The sequence below is a fragment of the Octopus bimaculoides genome, chromosome 4 (assembly GCF_046866305.1).
Source record: "Octopus bimaculoides isolate indiv1 chromosome 4, ASM4686630v1, whole genome shotgun sequence".
Taxonomy (NCBI): Eukaryota; Metazoa; Mollusca; class Cephalopoda; order Octopoda; family Octopodidae; genus Octopus; species Octopus bimaculoides.
Window position 1 is genome coordinate 144012867 of NC_142931.1, and position 7500 is coordinate 144020366.

Here is a 7500-nt window from a genome sequence, read left to right on the forward strand (position 1 = left end):
ACAAACTACAGCCTCACCAGCACCACCACTACCACTACCACTACCACTACCGCCACCGCCGCCGCCGTCACTGCAGCAACACGAACGAAGGCAACGCATGCACCGTTGCCACCACCGCCGCCACCAACAGCAAAGATAGGCGCAAATACCACCACCACCACCACCACCACCAACACCATCACCATTAACAACATCAACCTCACCACCACTACCACCACCACCACCACCACCACCAACCACAACAACAACAGTAACAAAGCAACAATAACAACGACAACAACAGCAGCAAAGATAACAGAAATACAACCATCAGTAACAACATCAACCAGCAGCAGCAGCAGCAGCAGCAGCAGCAGCAGCAGCAGCAGCAGCAGCAGCAGCAGCAGAAGCAGCAGTAGGAGCAGCAACAAGCGTTTAAGCATGAAATGGAATAGTGAAGGTGGAGGAGTAGCGGTGTCAGGAGAGGTTATAGAGGAGTGGGAGGACGGTGTTGTGGTAGGGTGAGGACGAGGTTGAGTATAATGGAAGGAGGAGTTTGGGGAGGGTGGGAGGGGGTGGGGTATGGCACAAGGGTTTCGGAATAACTAGTAGTAGTAGTAGTAGTAGTGGTGGTGGTGGTGGTGGAAGCGGCAAATGTGGTTGTGTTTTGTTGCGTGGTGGCGCTGGTAGCGGCGTTGGATGTAATGCTTCTATCGTTGTTGTTGTTCTTGGTGGTGGTGGTGGTGGTGGTAGTGGTTGTTGACGCTGCTGTGCTCGGAGTAGCTGTAGCCATGTTGATGTTAGTGTTGTTAATAGCGATGTAGGTTTGGCAGCAGTGGTTTTTTTTCTTCTTTTTTTTACGACTCATTACGTTCTGAGTTCAAATTCCGCCGAGGTCGACTCTGCCTTTCATCCTTTCGGAGGTCGATAAATTAAGTACCAGTTACGTTCTGGAGTTAGTCTAATCGACTCGCCTCCTCCTGCCAAATTTCAGGCCCCTTGTGCATATAGTACAAAGGATTATCATCATCATCATCATCATCATCATCATCATCATTACTATTATTATTATTATTACTATTATTATTATTATTATTATTATCAAATTCCGCTGGGGTCGACCTTGCCTTTCATTTTTTCGGGGTCGATAAATTAAGTAGCGAAATTTCAGGTATCCTTTTGTCTATAGTAGAAATGGTTATTATTATTGTTATCATTATTATTACTATTATTATTATTATTATTATTATTATTATTATTATTATTATTATTATCATTGTCTTTGCACAGCTTCAAACGCTGGAGATGTACTACGATGTCAGCTGTTCACTACCAGTGAACTAAGGTAACACCCCTTATTTTTCTATCCTTATTGCTGCTCCTATTTGTTCCATGTACTTCTCAAGATTTTTACTCACTATTCTCAGGGCTCCGACAATTATTGGTACTACTACCACATTTTTTCATCGACCACAGCTGCTTAACCTCCCAAGCTAACCTGTCATATCTGTCGACTTTTCTTTCTTCCTTATCGCATACCATGTTGTCAGCTGGAAATGCTATATCTATGATCCAGCATCGTTTGCTTTCTTTTTCAGTTATTATTATCATTATTATTATTATTATTATTATTATTATTATTATTATTATTATTATTATTATTATTGTTATTATTATGAAAGGAAGCAAACTGGTAGAAGTAAGCATGCCGGACAAAATGCTTAATAGCATTTCTTCTGAGTCATTACATTCCGTGTTCAAATTCCGCAGAGGTAGACTTTGCTTTTTATCCTGTTGTAATCGATAAAATTAGTACCAGTTGAGTTCTAGGGTCGATGCAATCAACTGGCCCCTTGTGCCTATAGCAGAAAGAATTATTAAGTGTTGAGGTGATAGTAGTGGTGGTTGAGGTTATAGTGTGTTGCTGATGACGTTGTAACTGTTGTTGGATGAACTAGTAGTAGTAGTAGTAGTGGTGGTGGTGGTGGTGGTGGTGTTAGTTGTGCTGGTATAGGTAGTGGTAGTGGTCGTGCTAGTGATGGTTGTAGTGGTGGTGGTGGTGGAAGTTGTGAATAGATCAGTGCGTGACAGAAGTTGTTTTGATGGTGGTGGTGGTGGTGGTGATAGGAAGGGCGAGGAGGTGTTTGAAAGAGAAGCAGAAAGTAGGGGTGCGGTGTGAGGCGATGTAAGAGGAACGTTAAAGGGAAGGGGAGGGGTGAAGGTCGTGTTGTATAAGAAGGAGGAAGGGTGTTTGTCTCGTCGTTGTGGTGGAGGAGTTTGGGGCGGGGGTGGAGGGAGAGAAGAATTATATTTGAAAAATGGAGGGAGTAGGAAGAAGGAGAAAGGAGAAGAAGAACAGAATATGTTTAGGGAAGAATGAGAAGGAAAACACAAAAAGAAAGTGAAAGTGTAAGTGAAAGAACGCAGGAAAAAGAAAGAAAGAAAAGAAGGCCGTTTAATAAAGAAGGAATAAAAAATAAGCGAAGGCGGGAAAGAAGGAAAGACTCAGAGGGAGAGAGAGAGAATGATGTGGTTGTGTGGTAAGAAGTTTGCTTCCTAACAACATGGTGCCGGGTTCAGTCCCACCGCATAGTGCCTTGGGCAAGTGTCTTCTACTACAGCCAGAAGACAACCAAGGCCTTGTGAGTAGATTTGATAGACAGAAATTCGTCGTTATATATATGTATATATGTGTGTGTGTGTGTGTGTGTGTGTTTGTTCCCCTCACCGCTTGCTAACCGGTGTTGGTGTGTTTACGTTCCTGTAACTTAGCGGTTCAGCAAAACAGACCGATACAGTAAGTACTAAACTAAAAAAGAAAAAGAAAACATGAACAAAAATGTCCTGGGGTCGATTTGGTCGACTAAAACCCTCCAAAGCAGTGCTCCAGCATGGCTCCAGTTAACTGACTGAAGCAAGTGAAAGAATAAAAGATTAAAGGAATAAAGAGAGAGAGACAGAGAATGAAAAAAGAGACAGAAAGAAAGCCAGAGAGAGAGAGAAAGAGAGAGAGAAAGAGAGAGAGAGAGAGAGAGGGAGAGTGGCTGAGTGAGAATGATTATGAATGAGTATAAAGAATGGGAAGGTAGGAGGGAAGAAAACAAACAGATAAAGAAGAAATGAAAGAAAGTACGGGAAGGAGGAATTATAAATAAAAGAAAGAGAAGAGAGAGGCATAGAGATAAAGAGACTCGAAGGGGTTGAAAGAAAGTTGTATATAGATATAGGGAGGGGATAGAGTAAGAGGAATGAACGAGTTTTGGGAGACACGAATGGGAATGACGAATTGGTGGTGTTTAAATGAAGGAGAGAGGGTGAGAATGAAGGAAAATAGTAACAAGAAGAGAGAGAGAGAGAGAGAGAGTGAGAGTGAGAGAGAGGAGGAGTAGTAGTAGTAAAGGTCATGAAGAAAAAAACAGGGTGGTAGTATGTGATGGGTAGCCGGGGGTGTTGGTGGGAGATAAGAAGTTTAAAGGTGGTAGCTGTGAAAGAATGGAGAAGAGAAGGAATGATTGAAGAGAATAGAGTTGGTGGTGATATAAAGCGTGAGGGTTAGTCGGAGGAGATGGAACCGTCGAAGGTGTCGGTGGGAGATAAAGAAGGGTAGGTGTGGTGGGAGGTAAGCGAGCAAGAAAGAAAGGTTATCTGTATATACAGAAGTAAAACGAGGGGAATAGGAAGAGGTGATAGATAGACGAGGGTGTTGGTGGGAGATAAGAGAGTAAATGGTTGTGGTGGTGGTGGTAGTGGTAGATAGGCGGCGGAGGTGGGTGTAGGGAGATAGTTGAATGTGTCGTCTGCAAAATGGTGGCAGAGAAAGAAAGAAAGAAAGATAGAAACAAACGAAAAAAAGAAAAAGAAAAGCGCTACCAAATCAAAGAGAGACCTTGCTTTTCGGTTCGTGTCTAGATTGAAAACTGGCGAATCAGTGAACGAAAGAAATGGCGCGTTGCTCAGCTGGAAATGCTGATTCCTGCTTGATTCCTGCCAGGGAAGCTGCAGCAATTCAAAAGAGAGCATAATATTACGCAAGTCTTTGAAATTGCTTTTCAAATTCTTACTTTCATATCGAACAGGGAGAAGAAGCAGAGAGACGAAAAAGTAGAAGAGAAAAATGGCAAACCATCGATTTTTCCTTCGTTCATTTGTTTGTTTCACTAATTTTATTTTATTATACTTCTTTTCTTTCTTCTTTTCTTTCTGGAGAGATCACCCACCCCTCTCTCTTTCTCTCTTTCTCTCTTTCTCTCTGTCTATCTTTCTCGTTAATTATTCATCTACCCTCTGTATGAGTATGTGCCTGTATGTGTGTATGTATGTGATTGTGTGTGTGGTTCTGCAACGCTCATCTCATCCATTCACTCACTCATTCATTCTCTCATTCACGCCTCTTCTTCTACAGCTTCATTTCCCCTTCTCTTTCATTCTTTGTCTCTTCTTCAATAATGGCGCTCACAAACTCCATCATTGCATCTCTATACCCCCTTCTTTATGTTTCTATGTTTATCTCTAGGTTCTCCTCCTCCTGTCTTTCTCTCACTTTCACCTCCCACTATCACTCATTCCATACTCTTCTTCCTTCTTTCTTCAATAAAACTCATTCAGTTTTCTCTTTTATTCACTTCTGTGTTCATTTCTTCCTTTGTGTATGTCTCTCACACTCTCTCTCTCTCTCTCCCTTTGAATTTTACCTCCTACCGTCACTCATTATAAATTCCTTCTTTCTTCAATAAATCCCTTTCGAGCTTTCTCCTTCCTTGGTCTAACTCTTTCACGTATTCTCGTCTCACTTCGTATTCGTTACTTCACACATACTCAATCACACTCGTTCACTCTCACATCATTACCTCCTCCACCATTTTCCTTTCAATCTCTCTCTCTCTCACTTTCTCTCTCTCACTTTCTCTCTCTCTCTCTCTGTCTCTCTTCACTCCTACTCTTTCTTCTACTCTATCATCTTTCCACCCTCTCATATTTATTCCCCCACCCCCCGCTCCAGTCCCTCTTACTTCTACTCTCTTAAACTTTGCACCTCCGTTATTCCATTCATCTTCACATAAATCTCTCTCTCTCTTTTCCCCCCTCTTTCTATTTCTTTATCTAACCCTAACTCTCCCCTTCACTCCAACCTCTACTGCCACAGCTTCTCTCTTTCCCTCTTCCCCCCTCTCTCTCTCTCTCTCTCTCTCTCTCTTTCACCCTCACTCACACGCAAGCATTGGCTCCTCCCACATATTTTCTCTCTATCTTTTTCTGCTATCCAGCTACCCTTTTACTTCTTCACCTCACCCGTTTCCTCCACCCCCAAGATTTCTTTACATTTATGCTCCCCCTCTCTTTCCATTTCTCTCTCTCTCTCTCTCCCTGTCTCTTTCCCGCTATCTTTAATACCCTATCTCCCACTTCCCCCCCTCTCTCACTTCACACCTTTCCCTTCTACCCCGTCAAACTCTACTCACAATTTCCTTATCTCTCGTTTTTCCGCCCCACCCTTTTCTTCCATCCATCCGTCTCTCCTCTCTGTCTCTCTCTCTCAATCTCTCTCCCTCTAATCCCTTACTTTCTTCGTTCTTTTCCATCCACTAACTCCGCCTATTATCTTTTCACCAATCCCTCTTACTACCACTCACACACCTCTCTCACTATATCTATCAGTTATCAACACCATTCTCTCTCTCTCCTATATATATATATATATATATATATATATATATATATATATATATATATATGTACACATATACATACTTACACACACACACACACACACGTACCTTACTCATCTCTCTCTCTCTCTCTCTCTCTCATTGTCTCTCTTTTTTCTCTTCTGCTTCCAAATGTCTTCCAAAGTTCTTAATTTATCCCCTCTCCCTTCTCCAACTTCTCTCTGTCACCTTCTAACAGTAGCCCCTCTCTCTCTCTTCCTCTCTCTCTCTTCCTCTCTCTCCTGTCACACTCTCTCCTTTCATTCTCTTTTCCCCTACCCATCTTTCTCTCCTTTCTTTCCTGTCTTTTGCCCTCTCTCTCTCTCTCTCTGTCCCCATCTTAACCCTTTACAATTCCCTATCCACCTGTTCTTCTACTTCTGCCCTGTTGTTTCATACTCACCCTCTCCCTCTCTTTGTCCTTTTCTCTCTTTCTCTGCCTCTCTCTCACTTTTCTCTCTTCTCTCTCTCTCTCTACCTTTCCCTCTCTCACACATCTCACCATCTCTCTCTCTATTTCTCCCTCTCCCATCTCTTTATTCATTCCTCTCCCTCTTCCTCCTTTTGACACTCTGTCCCGGTTATATTTTCATTCCATTCACTCCTTCTACCCTGTTACACAATAAACTCCCTCTAATCCTACCCCCTCCGCCCTCTCCTTCACTCCCTATACCCTGACTTTTCACCCTGTTACGCCTTACTCTCCTCCCATCTTTCTCTTTCTTCATCCACGTCTACATCCTTTTCTCTGTCTCTAGTTTCTTCTCCATCTTTTCTCTATGCCATTCCATCTAATCTCTTCTTACTTTCTCTCACACTCCACTCACTCTCCCTCTTTCAGCTTTACTTATCAATCTTCAATATCCTTCGTACACCTTTTCCTCTAAGAGTCCCTCTCTCTCTCTCTCTCTCTCTCTCTCTCCCTCAATTTCTCGTTGTTTAACCCCAGATCATCCATAATCCCACACACCTATCACCGACTACATTTCAACCGCTGTCATCTTGAGCATTTTCAACACAACTGAATCAAGAATAGCATTGTTTAGTCCGCCCTTTCTTTTCACAACAGTAAAGTGTAATCTGAGGAAGGTTTCTCAGATATTTCTAGCAGTCAGAGTTACTAATTAGGGGGCATTTCATTGGCTGGTTATATCTTGTATAGGATGTCTTCTGATATTTTCCATTTAGGAACCTTTCAGATTTGCGTCTTTAATATTCGTTTCAAGATTCCATGATTCTGCTTTCTACTTCGAATTCCCTCGGTGCTTTAAGACTGTGCATTGTTGCTGCATGGCGTGTATTTACCACATGTTATATATGTATATGTATATATATATATATATATATATATATATATATATATATATATATATATATATATATATATATATATATATATATATATGTGTGTATATATATATGGGTCTTTACGCATCTGTTTTATGGGTTTACAATTATTCAACTATCTCTTTCGCCTTCATATATCAACAGTTAAGATCTTAACCCATTAAGTCCCAGAGTACTTAAATTTCTGAATATTACTTTTAATTTTTTACAGATAATTGAAAATAAGTTAAAATGACAAAAAAAAAACAAAGACAATAGTTATTAATACTCCTTTACTGTAAGTAGAAATGGAAATTCTCAGTGTCCTATAAATAAGACACTGAGACAATGTGATATAGCTGATTTAATGTTTTCATTTAGTGTCCTATTTATAGGACAGTCGGACTTGATGGGTTAATTATAAAAAAAAAGTATGAAACCGTTATTCTATGCTAATTTAGTTAATTTTGTCAAGTTCCCTTTTCAGTTT

At 41.1% G+C, this 7500-nt stretch overlaps 1 long non-coding RNA gene across 1 annotated transcript in view; it reads left to right on the plus strand.

Moving 5' to 3' along the window:
- The window catches only part of LOC128247695 (uncharacterized), a 170482-nt gene that overhangs the window by 23875 nt on the left and 139107 nt on the right, over window positions 1-7500 (plus strand). The window contains exon 2 of the long non-coding RNA XR_008264062.2: window positions 1270-1324. This is a non-coding gene — a long non-coding RNA (uncharacterized LOC128247695). The remainder of the gene's footprint in view (window positions 1-1269; window positions 1325-7500) is intronic.